The sequence below is a fragment of the Ambystoma mexicanum genome, chromosome 6q, assembly GCF_040938575.1.
Source record: "Ambystoma mexicanum isolate Mex_15411 chromosome 6q, UKY_AmexF1_1, whole genome shotgun sequence".
Lineage (NCBI taxonomy): Eukaryota > Metazoa > Chordata > Amphibia > Caudata > Ambystomatidae > Ambystoma > Ambystoma mexicanum.
In genome coordinates this window covers 949,046,772-949,066,337 of record NC_090937.1, presented here as the reverse complement: position 1 = coordinate 949,066,337, position 19,566 = coordinate 949,046,772, and positions in this window count along the sequence as shown.

Here is a 19,566-nt window from a genome sequence, read left to right as displayed (position 1 = left end):
GTTCCTTACCCTGGGGCTGGATAAATTGTGAACCTTTACTTGAATCTAGAGAACCAAGTGTCTGTTATATTCTATCTTTAAGCGTTCTACTCGAACTTTGAAAGCACCCAATCCAACCATTGTGTGTCTATTGTTGTGATACCATTGAGAAAAACTCAATTTTGTATTTCTTCTAATTTTCAAATTTGAATTGTTGGCCATTTCTAATTTGTTTCACATGGCCTATTTATTAACTTCGGGTATGCCTCAAAATTTGCGTCAGAAGGGATTGACAATACCTGCGGCACGACTCCCTTGACTCTCTCGTAGGATTGTCCATCTTCCTTCTGTTACCATGTTAGGTAGCTCCCATTGCACAAAGATTCCATCAACCCTTAATCACATTAGGGAAGTTCTTCCAGTTTTTGACACTCTGTCTCCCTATCAGCCCTTAATGAAGGAACACACTAAAAGTGACGCCATGAGAGCGGCTCTTCCACTCTCAGACAACACAATGTTGCATACACCCTTGCCATGTATGACTACGAAAAGAAGAGGCGCTAAGCACCTAGATAGACCTTTAACGTCCTCTCCATGTTTCGAGCCTGAACTCTCACTACATGCTAGACACTCTGATTCGAACAATTCGATACTGCAGGATTCTCAGAGCGTAATTAATCTTATTTCAGCCAGTTCATGTTTGGAGTGTTCTCCAGGTTCCCCTTCAATTTCCTTTGTCTATCCGACTCCTCGCAGAGTCCAAATACAAGTCCCACAGGAACTTTCTTTTCAAAGTGCTGTGGGAAAACTCACTTCTCAGAATCCATTTAACACTTCACTAGCTAATCTGGTGGACAAAACAAACATGCCATCTGAGAGCCCATCTCCTGTTACAACAACATCACCAGTGCGGACTATATTACCAGTTGATTCTCATCTCCCTTTGGCTACCCTCCCAATAGAAGCCAGGGTTGCTCTATCAACATCCGACATTACTTTGGCCGCTATGCAGCTAAATTTACAAAGTCTGTTTAAACTATTTGAATGTCTAGATGCCAAAGTTACTGCTCATTCAGTAGAAGCACACGAAACCTTAGTACTACTCAAGACTTTAGCTGATAATCTGTCATCAAATCCTCGCAATTCTTGTCGAACTAACAATGCTCATGATGACGATATTTCAATTGTGACCATCGGATCTACAAGTCCCATGTCCCTTAAGTTTCCACCTCCGCAGATTATACCGGCAATTGCGGATATTATTACTTCTGAAGGACGGCTGAATCCTGCCACCACTTATGATCTGGTGAATGATGCACATACCATTCTCCCAACTGATTTTCTACCTTAGTGCTCTCACCCCCCCCCCAGCCCCTATGTCTTCTGCGATTACTGTTGAGAAAGGAAATGATATTCCGTCCTTACCAGCAAGAAGAAACAGAAAAAAGACCTCCAAAATTTCTCACAATACCCAGAAAAAAAATAAGAAAAACTCTAATCTGGTTACTTTGACATTACAGAAGCAAACTATGAAAACTTTCTTTCAAACTTTAATCCCGGTACCTGAGTCTTTGGTAGCACCACAAGCTCCTCAAGATCCAATACAAGCGCCAGTGTCTAAACAACTTTCACCTACGCTCGTTCCCGATTCAGTTCCTACTATTAGTAGTGCAAATTCTTGTCCTCTGACCCAAGCGACAACTGCTTCTTTGGCAAGTAAGCCAGTTCAAACTCTTGATCCTACACAATCGATAGCAATATCCTCTTCCTTAGTGCTTCCTATCTCTGGTCTGCAGAATCCTAAACCCATTTTAGGACTTCCTATTGTACCTCTGGCCAATATTGTAGCGTCTTCTCCAAACTTGATTTTAATTGCCCCACCTCCGTGTCAGAACCCTTTACAGTCCAATATTGGGTCCACTATCCCAGTGTTGCCTCCAGTGTCAATTACTACCATGGCCTCTAGTCATCCTCCCTTAGATGCTTTGATTCGTGAACTTGAGTTAGCCTCCACTTGCCAACTTCCAAACAAATGTAAAGGCCAAACAAACATAGTTGTTAGTGACAAAATTGTGTCTGCAGCTACCGAAAAGAGCGTTGACTCTTCCACCACAGTCTCGGCGGAACAAATACGTGAGGCTGTAGATGCATATTTGGCCTCATGCTCTCAGTCTATCCCTTCTAAGCTTCCCCAAAAACCAAGGGGTCCAAATTCGTCGCTGAGCCAGTGGCTCTTACCGAGTTGTATGCCAACATCCATAGTAACTCAACAATCTTCTCTGCGTACTGACAATCACCCTCACGCTACTCCAGCTCACGCTTCAGATCTACCTAAACCTAATCTAAAGGTTCCTTTTTATTCTGTAACCCACAATTCCCGAAATAACATCCCAGTGGTACCCACTTCTCATCCCTTGGCACGGCGCAAATGCCATTCTTTAATTTTGAAGTGTCGAGGAGGAAACTTTGGCACCTATGATTTAAACCGCCGTAGTGTGCTCAACATCTTCTCTGAAGTGGTGGAGCTCAAAGACATAAACTCGAGTGACATTGAGCAGATTGAATTCATCTCTGAGAATACTTGCTCGGTGGTGTGTTTGTGGATACCTTCGGGTATCGTTCTAAATACCATCTGGAAATCAAAAATGCAATTCTTTTCGATGGGGTTCTTATTAGCACAAGACCCAGCATTTATAAATGGGGACTCTAATGTAAAGCAACCATCTTATCAATCTAGCGCAAGCCTCCCTTTGATGCAGAACAGTGGTCGTGCCGAGTCGTACATGTCATAACCATTAGAAACACTTAAAGACCATCTCATTAATGTTGCTAGTTGGAACACTAGAGGTTATTCTCATCTACAAACCTCTATTGCTAACTTCCCTGCTGTCATGGACATAATAGCATTACAGGCAACTTGGCTCCTGCAAACACCTGTATGGAACAATTATGAGATTGTTCTGCTTCCAGCCATTGGGAGTCAAAGAGGTCGACCATCATCAGGCTTATTGACAGGAGTAAGCATATCCAGTGGTTTCGCCATTGAAGCCTGGGATTCCGTTTCTGCCTTTATCCAACTTGTCAAGATTACAGGTCCAGCACACACCATTGCATTGATTAATATCTATCGCAATCCTTTAGGGTTGACTGATACTGCTTTTTATACAGGTTTGTCTAGACTTTTAGATTTGGTATTCCTTTCCCAAGATATTACGGATACCCTTATCGTAGGTGATCTTAACTTGGACTGTATTAATCCTAAAGGAAAGATCACAATGGAGAAGGTTAATCGTTGGACCTCCTTCATGTCAAATCGCCATTTTCACATGACCAATGGTGAAATTCAAGGCGATATTCCGGCTCAGCCCACATGGCATAGAGGTTCCATATCTACTACAAATCACTATATGTATACACATACCAACTTATCTGGACAAATAAGCACTTTTAAAATATTTCCACAAGTACATAGTGATCACCATCTACTAGTGCTTAATATTAAGTGGAATTATTTACCTATCAAAAGGTCATACTATACAAATGACCTAACAGTTAATAATGCTAAAACGCGCCTTCGTTGGTCAAATAGTAACTTGTCCTCTCTGGCTCGTTTAATCATCTTAAATGATAGCTCTAATTGTCCAAAACACTATACTAACCTTCTCCTTACTTTTGATTCTCGTATGAAAAGTAATGTGCTTCTTCCACACAAACATACCTTCAATCCATTAATCAACGCTAAAAAGACTGACTATCATATTGAAAAAAGAATGATTCTCAAAATGAATTTGCCTAACTCTATTCAACAGTTGCGAATCGTTAAAAGCAAATTCCATAACTGGATGAAACAACATCGTGCACACATTTTACAAGTAGATGGTGAACACATGCTCAAATTAATAGCAAATAAGAATACGTCCGAAACTTGGGCAATTTTCAACCAATGTGCTAATACATCTCAAGGTACTTTACAGGTCTCCAGTGCTACTGAGACCCAATGGATTGAACACTATTCTAGCCTATATGCAGACTCGTCTTTTGTGCCTTTGGTCAAATTACCTAGCGACTCCGAGCGTTGGTCTCTTGCTTGTCCCCCACTTATACTTGAAGATTACATCAGGCATATTAGCTCTTCTCGGGCTAAAGGCCCTGATGGCCTTAGTAATCATATGTTTAAATTGAACCCTACAAAGTGGGCTGAAATATTAAATAATCTCTTCCAATCTATCATCAGGACTCGCGAGATTCCCAACTCTTGGAAAACATCTATTATAGATCCTATTCACAAAAAGGGCGACCGCACTTTACCGTGCAATTATAGACCCATTGCCCTCCTTGATGCCCCCGGACCAAAGCAGCCCATGCAAGAGACCCGTTTCAAACAGATTTCCTTGCAGGGCTATGCACAAACATTAACTTGTTCTGTCTTAACGCTCTTAAATCTCAAGCGCAAAACACCAAACAAGCACTTTATTTTGCTTTTGTGGATCTCCACATGGCATTTGATGCCATCTCTCGTCCGATTCTCTTTGCAAAACTTACCAGAGATAAGTGTCCGCCCACTCTACAACAAATTATTCAGTTGCTGCATGGAGAAACCTCAGTGCGCATTAGACTGAACCTAGAAGGTCTTCTATCTAGAGCAATTCCAACTGCTCGTGGCCTTAAACAAGGCTGCCTTCTTGCGTCAGCAATTTTCAACTACTATATGTATGATGTGCGCAAGGTTTTCGAGGAAATAACATCGGACTCCCCCAGGATAAACAATTGCCAGATCCAAACTTTAATGTATGCCGACGATTTGGTGGTAGTTTCCAAAACTCCAGTTGGACTACAAAAACTTCTTGATGGCTTTAATATCTATATACTGGCCAATGACTTACATGTGAATACAACCAAAACCCAGGTTGTCGTCTACAGACCACGTAATACAATAAGATCTCTTTCATCTTGGTCCATTAATCACATAAATCTGGCGATAGTATCAAGCTATGTTTACCTTGGTATGGTCTTTGATGTCAGTGTCACTACTAATGCTCACCTCGATGCTATTAAGTGTAAGCTTAACTCTGCCATCTCCCAAACTAAAATTATAATACATCGATATGGTGCTTTTTCGATGCAACCAGCTGTCCTCTTTTGGAAACAAAAAGCCACCCCATGTATCCTATATGGCTTAGAGTCTCAATCACCATGGCTACCAAAAGTCTTTGATAAGATCGAAGGCAAATTCTGGAAAGCCATTCTTCAGCTGCCTCAATGTATTCCGATCGTCTGGATACGATATGAATTGGGTCTCACTTCTCTCTATGCCCAGTATCAGTGGAGAACATGTGCCTTACTGTGGAAAACTCTCCTACCTCATCGTGAGCACAATCTTTTACAATTTTAATCAAATTATATTTTTCATACTGAATACTCTTTTGTCAAACAGTGGTTGCGGGCAATTTATCGCACTTTGGTAGAGGCAGATGCATCACTTAAACTGCTCTTGACCAATCCAAACAAAGTAAAACAATTAATTTACCGCAATGATTGGATTAACACTCGAAACAAATGCTTGCAATATAAGTCTGCAATTCCTGAAAAATTTCGACATAAGAGATTGGGATGTATTGAACCTTATCTCTTAAAATTTCCCTGTAAGAGAACGCGCTCAGCCATTCTCAGAATGCGCCTGAACTTATGGCACACTCGTGAACTTTTGGCCAAACAGAAGGGCAGGGTGGAGGTGGCCTCCATTTGTAGATTTTGTGGTGATACTAAAGCCGTAGAAACCTTAGAGCATATACTTTCACTTTGCCCCGAGCTAATTCAAAAACGCTTACAATTTTTCTCATGGCATTGTAGCTACCTAGGGAACTTAGAATCAGTAGAAAGATGGTCCACATTATTGCTGACGACCAATGTTTCTCTTCAAATTGCCATTGTCAATTTTCTTTATGGAGTGAACTTGACCTGTTAAACAATTGTTGCTGTTGACTTGAGTTCCCGGTCATTTATCCAGGAATGGCATGTTGAATCTTCTCGTTCTCAGTATTTCTAGTTAGACGTGTTTTATATGAACTGAATTGAATAACTTCTTTTCCTCTTTTTATTGTTCATGTGAATTGTACATTATCCTAATGCATCAATTTCAACGCCTTAATCAATTATAATGAACACTTTCTTAATTCTTAATTCTTAAATCATATGTACTTTTTAAGATCAATTGTATGTAATATTTTGTATTGAAAAGTTGATTCATTTCAACGATATCAATAATAAATAAAGAAAAAAAAAAGGGATGTACCACCAACTTGTTGCTTGGAGGAGCGACTGACCCTGAGGGAGTTGGAGGTGGATGAGCAAAGAGCTCGAGAAGGAAGATATTTAGGAAGAGAGAGTTGGAGGTATTGAGTCCCCTGGCCCCAGACGGCCTTGTGGACAATGCAGAGGGTTTTGAACTTAATCCCCGCAGCCAATGGGAGCCAGTGCAGCGATTTCAGTCCTGGACAGATACGATCCCTGGGTTTGAGGCCAAGGACAGGTCTCACAGTCCTGTTTTGGATGAGTTGCAGAGGGCGGAGAGTAGAGAAAGGCAGATTTAGAAAGAGTTTGTTGCAGAAGTCCAGCCTAGAGAGAACCAGATCTCTGGAGACAGTGAGCTTCTGGGGGGGGGGAGGGGAAAGGAAGAATACCTCTGTGGAGGTGCCGCTGGTAGTGTGACTTCTTAGAGACGTCAGAGTTGTGAGGAGAGAAGGAGAGTGTGGAGTCAAAGCTGACCTCAAGGTTTTTAGCCTCACAGGTGGGAGCAGGAGGAGGGACAAGAGAGGCCAGCCATAGAGTGACAGGAAAGGAGGGAGCAGGTGTGCTGATTACGAGAATCTCAGTCTTACTAGGATTCAGGCAGAGATCATGGGTGGCACACTATTCCTGGATAGCAGACAGACAGTCATAAATGAGAGAAGGAGGAAGAGGTGGCAGAAGGGAGTCTGAAAATGAGCTGAGTGTCATGCACAATGCGCAGAAAATTGGGGCAGAGAGCGGCAATGTGGTAGGCAAGAATTGGCAGGTATTGGTTGAACAGCCAGGGGGAGAGGTTTGACCCCTGGGGAATACCATAGGTAGAGATAGAGATAAAGGAGAGGAAGGACCCAAGTTGGACCTGGGAGGGTCGATCAAAGAGGAAAGGGGTCAGCCAAGCCAGGGCCTGATCAGTGATACCCAGGTTATCATGGAGATGGTTGAGCAGGATGGCATGGTTGACCGTGTCAAAGGCAGAAGAGAGATCAAGTAAGATGAGGACACAGGGGGGATTGAAATTGAGTTTGGAGAGCAGATCTCCACAGATGTTCAGGAGAGCAGTTTCCATGCTTCTGGCAGCTCTGATCCAGACTGATCTTCATGGAAACAACCAAGAGATTCAGTGTGAAGCTTAAGCTGGGAGATGGCCAGCTTTTCCTAGGAGTTTGCCCTGGAAAGGAGTGATGGAGATTGGGTGATAGTTAGCTGGGCAGGAGGGGTCGGCTGTGGGTTTCTTAAGAAAGGGGTGCACAAGGGAGTGTTTCAGAGGTGAAGACTCCAGTGGTGAAGGAGTGGTTGAAGAGGTCAGCCAGAGCAGGAGACATTGTGTCAATTTGGTCCTTGATGTTTTTTGAGGAACAGGGGAGAACATGTTTTGACGAGACTTTCATAGATCAGACTTGGCTACAAACCTCACCTGGGGAGAACGGGGGAATGGAAGAGAAAGAGGGAGGATAGGTGGCCACAGAAGGGCCAGAGGAAGAGCAGGGGGTAGAGGGATGAGAGGGAGAGGAAGAGAAAGAGAGGACAGGATGTCCTGAGTTTTAGAGATGAAATGAGAAGCCAGGGCCGTGCAGAGGGCCTGTGAGGGGACAGGTGAGGTAGAGACTGCAGAAAGAGTTTGGCCAAGTTGTTGGATGCTGCAGAGATGCAGGCTTGGATGAGGGCCCTCTTCTTGGTGCAGACATAAAGCTGGTATTGCCTTTGGAGCAGGCAGCAGGCCAGTTCGTCACGGGATGTACTGGAAGCACACCATTTCCTCTCAGCCACCCTGCACTTGCGTTTAAGGGTGACACGGTTTGAGTCATACCAGGAGTTGCACTTGGCTTTGGGATTTAATCAGATCCTCATGACAAGGCTAAGAACATCAAGAGTTTCAGATATAGCAGAGTGGAGCATAGAAAGGGCTGTATCAGGGTGTGAGTGAGCCAAAGAGGGAGGGGAGGTGAAAAAGTGGCGGTGAAAGCCTCAACTGACACACGCTTCATGGGTCGGATAACCCAGAAGGTAGGTGGCAGTGCTGGAGTTGGCTTGGCCCGAGGGGTAGATATAGTGAGCTGGGAGGAAAGGAGAAAGTGATCACTCCTGGAGAGATGAGTTGTGAGAGGGATAGAATGGGGAAATTCTGTAGAGATCAGAACATCCAAAGTGTGCCCCGCAGAGTGAGTCGGGCCAGAGAGCAGGATAGAGAGTGAGAGAGAGTCACAGAGGTCGCAAAAGAGTCCAGAGGAAGGACAGGAAGCATCAAGGTGGATGTTAAAGTATCCAAGAAGGAGGAGTTGAGTGGTCGTGACCAGGAGGGAAGAGGAGAGGTCCGCCCACTCAGAGAGGAAGGTGGAGCTCTGACAGGTGGCTGATACATGGTAGCCACAGTAAGGGAATGGCTAGGAGATAGAGAACCTGCAGATGAGGCATTCGAAAGAGGAGTAGGCCTGCCTAGGAATGACAGAGGCAGGAATCCACTCAGAACTACACCTCCTCCGAAAAGGTTGGACCTCGGTGCAGAGAGGATCTTGCAGCCATCTGGGAGGATATGTCAAAGCTTGTGACAGATCTGCCCATGAACCATGTCTTGATGAGACTGAGGACATTGAGGTAAATTCTTCCAGGAGGCGGCAGATGTCAGAGGAGTGTTTGACAGCTGAGCAAGAGTTGAGAGTGCCAATATGGAGAAGGTTGCTGTCCTTGAAAGACTTCTGGGGAGGGGTACAAATCAAAGGTACACCCTGCAGAGGTGTAGGAGAAGCCTGAGGGTTGGCAGAACAGGAAGGAGGAGAGGGCAAGGTAGCCGAGGAGGAGGCAGCAGTGGGAGGTAAGGAAGCCATCGAGGGAAGAGAGGGGACAGCAGGAGAAGAAAGGAAATTGATGAGGCGTGGAAAGTGTCTATAAAAGATGAGAATGTTGGCCTGAGGGCCTTGGACCAAGACGGTACCATTCAGGTAAACATTAATGATGACCTTAGAGGAGTGGAAATGGGCCATGAGGTCCTCCCACCGGGTGCCACCATTAATGGGGGAAGAAGAGAGAGGAGAAAGCACATAGACCATATGAAGAGTTCCTAGATCTGGTGAGGGAATGACAAAAAGGATGTTGGTGAGGGTTTGCCTTGAGGAAGCACTGGTATAGGTGTCAGCAATGGGGAGGCCTGGATTGGAGACCAGGATGTACTTCTTAAACTTCTTCCTTCCAGATTTAGTAAGGGGGGCAGGATATTCAATAGAGTAACAGTTAGAAAAGATAGGAGAATCAGAGAGCACCATAGAGTAGGTGGAGAGAGGAGAGAATAAGAATAGGAAAGGGACCAGGAGGGGTGGGAGACACTAGGGAAGGACACAGGGATGGGTGCAAGCAGATGAATCAAAGAGGGATGAGACCATATAGGCAATTGAACAATATGACAAGAGCTCAGACAATAGTAGAACGATTTGCTAAGAAGACAAAACCAAAGGAGAGAATAGTTGGCAGAGGAGAATCTGAAGGAAGGAAGAGTGCAATGGAACACACAGCAGTACAATATAGGGCAGTCAGTGAGGCCAGTACAAAAACCACTAAAAAAGACAACACAGGAGAAATCGGCGAAAGCGGGCCTAGATGAGGGAGGACTATGAGGAGAATACAGGCAGTGTATGCAAAACAGCACAAGCGGACCTAGTTGAGGGAGGAATATAAGGAGAAATGCAGGCAGTGTAAGAAAAACAAGGCAGTAAGTGATGAAAAACAACAGCAATGAAGAGTGATGACCTAGGTAGGCAAGGATATGGCAGAAAACAGGACAGGAGGAACAAACAGTGATCAGGGCAGACCAGCCAGACCAGCAGGCGTGTGGGAGAAGGGGGGTGAGGAGGATGGTAGGGTAAGGAACGCAGGGAAGTTACAAGACGTGCAGTTAGGGAGTTGGGAAGAACCACAAAGTCATGGATTGCGAGGGACCACGCGGGTAGCCTGCAATGAGAGGGCATGCAGTCAGGGAAGCGCGAGGAAGTTGTGAGGAATGCAAAAATGGAGTTGTGATGAATCATGCAATCAAAGATTGCGAAGAACCAGATGGGTTAGGGAGCAGGGCCAGCGATGGGCACACAGTCAGGGGATCACAGGAGGATGCGGGCACACACGATCAGGGAATTGCAAAGAATCACACAATCAATGATTGCGAGGAACCACGTGGGTCGGGAGCGGGGCAAGCGTTGTGCATGCAGTCAGGGAGTCATGGGAGGATGAGAGGACATGCCATCGGATAGTTTCGAGGGACCACACAATCAAGGATTGCGAGGATCCACACGTGCTGGGAGTGAGACAAGCACAGATCAGACGGTCAGGGTCATGAGAAGGAGGCGAGGACACAGATCAGGGGAGAGTTGAGGACCAGGCAATTAGGGATTGCGAAGGGACCACGCAAGCTATGAGGCAAAACAAGCATGGAGCACACAGTCGGGGGATCGTGTAGGGGGCGTGGATATGTAATCTGGGGGAACAGGGAACCACGCAATTGAGGATTGTTAAGGACCAGACAGGCTACATCACACTGCAGTGCAGAGGCAGCGTGTGGCTCAAGTGGGCAGTGAAAGGGGTGGCACAGGTTAGGGGGTGAGAGCACACACGTAGCGAGGGTGGATAGTGCGGGGGAGGGCAAGGAAGTGCAAAGCCATAAGCAAACTTCCAACTTCTTACATGGCGCTGCAGACAGGAGGGTTAAACGTCCGCACTCCAGTCTACGCCGCAAACCATTTCATTGGCAAACACATGTGTCGCTCAACACTGCAGTCTTCTCCTGCGAGGGCTTTGCTTCAGAGAGTCCTGAACCTCGGATTATATAGGCTCGGTAGCGTGGATGTAACAAATGTGTTATGTGGAAAATTGGGCATCATCTGCTGCGAACAACCTGCGTCGCTCAACACTGCGGCCTTGTCCTGCGAGGGCTCGGCCGAATAGGGACCGAACCTCAGATTATACAGGCTTAGTAGCGTGGAGGTAAGAAACATGCTACACGGAAAATCGGGCAGTGTCTCCTGCGAACCTGCATCACTCCACACCGCAGCCTTGTCCTGCGAGGGCTTTGCCACATAGGGTCCCGAACCTCAGATTATATAGGCTCTGTAGTATGGACGTAACAAACGTGTTACATGGAAAATACATAATAGTAATGCTTTTACGATACAACGCAGATGGTACCAAAAACAACTGCAAGCTTACTAGCTTCACACACAGGCAAGTATCCCTTGGCAAGTAAACCTTCACAATAGTAAGCATAATCTACCACGAGGGTGCCACAACCAGTGCAGGTCACTATAGTGCATGCATTAAAAAGTAATGTGGGTGGCTTGAATGCAATGATACTTCCATTACTTTGAAGCAGAGATTACCAGCAAATCTTGCAAATGTCTACTTAATATTCCTGAAACCAAATTTACTCACTGACTACAGAAGTAGCATAGTCTACTCCCAATAGCCACCAGCAGGTATGTAACTGCAAACGAAAAATAATCTTTTGCACTGTGAAACTGTAACAACTTAGAATACACCAACTGGCCCATGAGTACATCAATTGCGCTGCTATACAGGTTTTTCCCCAACAACCCAATGATTATATTTGGAGTAAAGCACTTTATAAAAACAATAAATACAATACAATATGATTATAGACACAGAAACAACAACTGTGGAAAACACACACTAACATCATTTTACCGATAGTACTTAAAAAGAAAAGTACTGAAGATGAAGGTCTACAAATTTTCCTCACTGATATGTAAAACTACCAACTGTTAGAATAAGCCAACAGCTGTCTAACTATGCCCATACCACTGTAATAAATACACAAATGCATCTAACTGCACCCATAATACTGCAATGGCACTTGGCAATAGCGGAAAATGGAAGTCCTCCAACAAGAATGAAAGTGCTTGAAAACATACCGTGCAGAACTGCAAAACTGTAAAGAGTTAGAATATGCCAACTGATATCTAACTGCAATCATAATACTGCAATATTACTTCCCATTATTACACAATTTTAAAATCCACCAGCAAAAATTAAAGTTCTTCTGAGGAAGCCCTTCAACACTTATTAAGTATCAACAGCCAGAATATGCTAACTGGTATCTCAGTTTACTTCCAGGAGTCAAACTGCTAAAATCAACCTTCAACAATTAAACTGATAAAAAACATACCCTCAACAACTGTCAAACTACCAACAGTTAGAATATGCAACAGGTATCTAACTGCCCCCACAATACTGCAATAATAGTTGTCAATAGTACAGTACTTAGAAAACACCAACAGCAATCAAACAGCATAAAGGGATACTGTTAAAAAGAGGAAACATATACAAAGTTAGAATACAACAACTGGTATCTAACTGCAACCATAGCACCACCACTTCCGAAAAGCAAAACACATACACCATTTCAATTCCCCCTGCTACAACAGTGCTTATAACAGCAAGACCACATAGATGTGCACCTTAAACATTTATGTTAGTACTGCACACTTCAATGGAACATAGTGTGCCACGTAACATCAAATGAATGAGGAAGGTTTTTTTTTTATCCTGCATGTATTTTCTTTCCACAAACACAATGATTGTGCAATTAAACAGGTTCTGAGCACACTGCACAGTACACTTGTTTGAAGCATAGTACTTGTATTGTACTAATTATGAGGGTCCAAAAAGTACATACATGTCTGAAATTGTGTACAATACGACATTATGTAGTACCATCCCTAACATGTTATGTTTTTTTTTTTTATCACAGACAATCAAACAAAGATTTCTCCTGCATTTCCACATGCATTTCCACATACAGCAAAGAAAACGTGCGCCCGCAGCGCCTAAATATTCAAAAGTGCTAATTCCACTTCAATGGTATTCTGTCATTGTGTTGCAAAAAGGTCTAGAGTGCCTCAACAATATGTACTGTGAGTATTTGCGTATTGGTGTCATGCTTCTTTCTAATGGGCAAATTGCATTTCTATACAAATATTTCTGCAATGCTTACACCAGTGTGCACATTCTTCAGTGCATGGCTGTATTATGCTGCAATGGTTGGGGCCAGCCCCTAGACCCAAGAATCTAGGGCATGGCCACAACCACTGCAGCATATTATGGCCATGCACCCAAGAATCTGGCCAGATTCCACATCCCGCACATAAAATTCAGACATCCGAGTCCCTATCCACTTCTGTACAAATACAACTACTCTTCTTGCAACCAGCTGGGCAAACTGTCATGCACCCAAAAGTCGAGGAGCAGCCCACAAGCATCACAGCATAATACAGCCATGCACCCAAGAGTCTAGGGGCAGGCCACAACCATCACAGCATAATGCACTCATGCACCCAAGAATCTGGCCAGTGCCCACAACCCACACACACAATCCAGGCACCCAAGGCCCTGTCCACTTCTGTACACATGTTATTACTGTGCGTCCACCCAATGTGTGGACTCTAATGGACTCAACAGTCTAGGGGTAGGTCACAACTACCACAGCATAATACAGCCACAAAACCAAGAATCTGGGCAGTGGCCACAACTCACACAGATAAGGCAGGTGCCCGAGGGCCTGTTCACTTCTCTACACATATTACAATTGTTGCACCTAGTGGTAGACTCTCAAACACCCAAGAATCTCTGGACAGTCCAATAAGGCAGCTGCCACATGCCCTCTCCACTTCTTTACACATACTATTGCAGTACTTGCAACCAGCGGGCAGACTCTTGGCATGCACCCAAGAGTCTAGTGACTGACCACAACCACCACAGCAAAATACAGCCATGCAGCCAAGACTTTGGCCAGTGGCCACAACCCACACACATAAACCAGCAGCCCACGGCCCTCTGCACTTCTCTACACATACTATTACAGTACTTACAGCCAGTGGACAGACTCTTGGGTAAATGAGTCTCGTGGATGGTCACAACCACCACAGCATAATACAGCCTTGCACCCAAGAATCTGCCCAGTGGCCACAACCCACACACATAAGGCAGCCGCCTGAGGTCCTGTCCACTTCGATACACATACTATTACAGTACTTGCAACCAGTGGGCAGACCCCTGAGTGCATGGCCTCTGACCATGCACCCAAGATTCCAGGGGCTTGCCACAAGCACCACAGCATAATTCAGCCTATACAAACATCCTCATATCATCTAAAATCCACTCCCCCACCCTAATGAAGCCTGCCCATAGTCACCTCATAAGGTTCTCACCCGAGGACCAACCTGTGAACTACCACGGCGCACGAGGCCCTGTCCACTTTTGTACACATACTATTAACATTCTTACAACCAGTGCACAGACTCTCATACACCCAAGAATCTCAGGGCAGTCCAATAAGGCAGCTGCCACAGTCCCTGTCCACTTCTGTACACATTCTATTACAGTACTTGCAGCCAGTGGGCAGACTCTTAGGTGCATGAGTCTAGTAGCTGACCACAACCACCACAACATAATACAGCCATGCACCCAAGAAGCTGCCGACTGGCCACAACCCAAACACATAAGCAAGCCGCCTGAGACCCTGTCAACTTCTGTACACATACTATTACAGTACTTGCAACCAGTGGCCAAACTCTTGGGTGCAGGGCCTCTGGCCCTGCACCCAAGAGCCTAGGGGCTTGCCACAACCAGCACAGCATAATACAGCCTATACAAACATCCTCATATCATCTACATTCCACTCCTCTACCCTAATGAACCCTGCCCACAGTCTCCACATAAGGTGCTAGCCCGAAGACCAACCCGCGAACTGCCGTGGCGCCCGAGGCCCTGTCTACTTTTGTACACATACTATTACAATTTTTGTACCCAGTGCACAGACTCTCATACACCCAAGCATCTCGAGGGAGTCTAATAAGGAAGCTGCCAAAGGCCCTCTCCACTTCTGTACACATACTATTACAGTACTTGCAACCAGTGGGCAGACTCTTGGGTGCACACCCAAGAGTCTAGGGGCTTGCCACAACCACCACAGTATAATGCAGCCTATACAAACATCTTCATATCATCTACATTCCACTCCCCTACCCTAATGAAGCCTGCCTGCAGTCACCAGATAAGCTTCTCACCTGAGGACCTACCTGCAAACTGCTGCGGTGTCCGCAAACTGCCATGGACACAACAAAGTCTTCTTCCACCTAAACAAATACATCACGTGAACCATCTTTCACTGCGCCACCCTCTCCATCCCCTCTTCCCAACACCAAATGCCCCAAAACATGTTTCACAGCCCTGCTTGCCACCGCGCTATCCGTGGATATCGTGAATACAACAAGTCGGACGTTTCAGGAAAATGTGACGCACATCACGCTTCCGTCCAGCCAATCAGCAGGTGGGTTGTTTGTCCTCAGACATCCCACGGCTCTCTGGGCCAATCGGGAACAGGGAAATTGGTCCGCCATGCTAACCCAGGTATCACTAAATTTTTTGCACGTACATTTTGCCTGTTTAAAAAATAAAAAGGACTGGACAGATTTACACCAAATCTAGAAAAGCACGCTTTTGTGACCAAGCTGCCTCTCGTACCACAAATTTCGTGAAAATCCATCCAGCAGTTCGGGCTGTATGCGTGAGCAAAACATTTTTCCATTGTGTCTATGGAAAAAAATATGTTTTGCGACCCTGCCTATAACTTTGCACCCTCTTGACTTAACCTCACCAACTTACCCAAAAAAATCAGAGCGGGCCATATACTTTTTTTGCAGAGTTTGGTAAGGATTCGTTCATAGGGAGCGAAGTTATAAGCCGCCCAAAAAGTGCTCTACCTATGAGTCTAGCAACCTAACCATAACTAAACGCCCGCTATTGCAGGGCGTGTAATATATATATGTAGATACCGCATTTACAGCCATCTCATTGGCTGACGGTTCTCTGCCAGGGAAACATTTCAAACATGGTAGGGTTATTTTTGTTTTTTTGAATTATTGTTATTAATATTGACGGGGAAAAGTGAACATGCACCATTTGAATTGCGTTTTGAGAGCATCAAGACAGAGGAACAACCCATTATTCATGCTTGGAGCTACATACCAACCCCCGCTGACCCAGACGACAGGGAGAAGAGGTAAACACAAGAAAACCAGGAGGGCTCACATTCGTAGAGGATGCATAGTACGCATCTGATATCTGTTTACAAGTTATACATAAAGTTCATTATAAGAGTGCCAACTATAACTGCAGCCAGCAAGGTCTTCTTTACGTTGGAGAAGTATTTTCTCATATTTCGACTATATAGATATTGCCAGAAGCCACATCTCCACTGTCTGCCTCATCTCCACTGTCTGCCTGCATAGAGACTTCCAGACCCCAAGACCTCAGTTTCTCCAAGTATTAGAGACTTGCACAGCCACAATGTTCTGGAGGCAGAACATCTATTTACTTACTTGTGATAATGTAATAGTAGAATCAAGACCTAAGTAGTATTTATTTATGATACTTTTGGATAATATGTTCTCCAAAAATCAATTGAGCAATAAAACCCATAATACAAAATCCATTACATTTCACAACCATAATAATTTTGGATGTAAATAAATGCTGGTAGATGCCTTTCGGTCAACAGTTTCCTTATATCACATTATCTAAAAAAAATAACGAAATATACAGTTTGTTAAAAAATATTCCAGTAAATGAACATGTGAAAACACACAGTTGTTAATGCTACTTTTGAATAATTAATGAGCTGAAACTGATCTCTTCTACTTCAGTTATTGCAAAACAGATGCATCATTAAGTCTGCAAATGCCTTCTCTTTTATGAAGGGTAGTAAAAGGTTTTCTTCCGGACACTGTACCAAGGGCACACAAACAAGAAGTGATTAACATTTATTCATTTATTTATTTCATTTTGATGTTTTATTGCATGCTACATTGCCATTGCTTACACAATGTCACGACACAGGGAATGGAGCAGGTATAACACTTAGCAGTTATATATAGAGGTCGGGTTTCAGCTCGTGTGGGGAAGCAGGAAAGGGAGAAAAGGAAACATATGGAGGAATAGCGAGGTAAGTATGGTGGCGTCGGAGCTAATATCATCAGCTAACATCATAGTGAAGTCGCTAACAAGGTGGAAGGAAAGGGTGGGGAAACAGATAATGAAGATGAAGGCAATCAGGTTGCGGTCTCAGGTAAATCGATGAGACCACATTTTAAACCATAAGAATGGAAGGTAAAAGGGAACATTAAACATTGTGGTACTTTGAATCAGAGCCCTGGTGTTTTACTTTCAGGCTGGAACAAAGTGGGATGTGAGTACCAACAACATTTAGGAAATGGATAATAATCACTCTATTTAGTAAGAATGTATGTAGATTTAGTAGGTACGAAGAAGAAGAATGTTCCTGGTTGGCTTAGTGGCATGGAAGAGATATTTGGCCTCATTACGAGAATGGCGCTAAAAATCTAACATTACCGGCATGCCAGTAATAACATGTTTGTGTAGGCTTGATCCCACAAACAGCAGTTGATCACGAGTGCGCAAGCACGTTCACCCCTGCATGCCGTAGCGGCCGTACCGGCATGCTGGTAATGACCCTCAAACCCTCAGATAGCAGCATCGTCGAATGCGCACATAACACCTCCGCCATCGGCAACCCACAAATAGCGGTGCCGGAATTAACATAGTGGTAAGAACGGGTTCGCCATTACCGGACCTGGAAGTAACGCCATCGCGCCGGAATAGGAAATGCTCCTGCAGCCATCTTGAAAATCACAATCAATTGCAATCCCATGGCTACAGGCACTGAAATTCAAAACCGAGATCACAGCCTGCCAGAAAATGACACAGTCCACCTGCAAAGGCACACCTCTTCTGCGTAAACAATGTTTCTCTGACGAGGAGTTAAGATGCTGGCAGACACCCTGGCCCAGCATGCAGATGTGGTGTTCTGCACAGACCTGTACCGTGCGACACAAATCAAGAAGAAACACATCTGGGAGGAGGTGGCCCAGAAGGTGTCCGCAGTGGGGACAACCACACACAATGCAAATCACTGCCAGAAAAGATGGGATAATCTGCGGCTGCGTGTCCACAACATACTGACTTCCAACCATCAGCAGGCCCAGGCAACAGGAAGCAAACCATCCTCGCCCATCAAGCTAGCACGGTGGGAGGAAACGTGCTGCTCCCTGATACACATGGAGCCCATATAAGGGGTCAGGCGTGCTGGGACAGGAGTAACATCATCGGCTGAAGAAGGTGAGTGAGCGTTGGCACTACACAAAAGTGAACACACACACACTAACCCAAATCCAATGACTGAGTCCAAATGGCAAGTTGATGACAGCAAGTACATTGCCCATCACCACCCACCTAATGTCTGCCCTAACAGAAATGCCACACCCCTGTCACAGACACACGCAACCAACCCCACTGACACAAACCACCAGAGTCCACAATTGCAAACCCAAGTACCATCATACCATCAGCATGCAGACACACACATGCAGCACTGCAGAGAAACAGGCCCCACCACTGTCACATCACACTGCATGGTGCAGACATCTCCACCACCAAGTGTACACCATAGCCCTAGAGCCACATCACATGGCACGCAGACCCTGAGTCATGTACACCACGCGCAATCCATAACACACCCGTAATCCATCAAACAAACCGCATGCATGACATGGATGGCTAGAAGGATGCACAGAAACTGCACCCCACACCCAACACCTGTAAGCACCATGTCTGCTCCTCCAACATACAGACAGCAATGCACAGGACCTGAAATGTACTGACATCATTATATGTTGGATGTCCCTACACCCATGACTCATGCACTACCTCTCCATCCCACACAGGCACAGTATCAGACAGCGATGATGGGCCCACCGCAGAAACCAAGCTAACAGCAGCACGCAGAAGCATAGGGGATGATGATGGCACCAGGCTGTCCACGTCAAGGCTGGGCAGATGAAAACCAGCACCCCCATGCCACAGTGGTCTGGTAAACAGGGGCCACAGGCTGTAGGACCTGAGGAGCAGCCAGCCCTGACACATGGGAATGTGCACCAGCCTGGGAAATTGGGTGCCATCACAGCACACCTGCCACAAGGCACACCAGCCCCGAAGCCCACAGACAAAACAACCCCTACCCCACTGCAGCCAGCTCATGTGGATGAGGAGGGTACACCAACGGCGAGCAATGGTGAGGCACCTCAGTCACCGGCCACTACTGATTTAGGGGAGGTGGCCCAATCTGCAATAAATAGTGCAGAGGATCATGTCCAACAGGACGAGGCTGACACGGCAGGCCAATGCATGTAGGAGGACACTGAGGGAACACCATCCATGCGGCACACA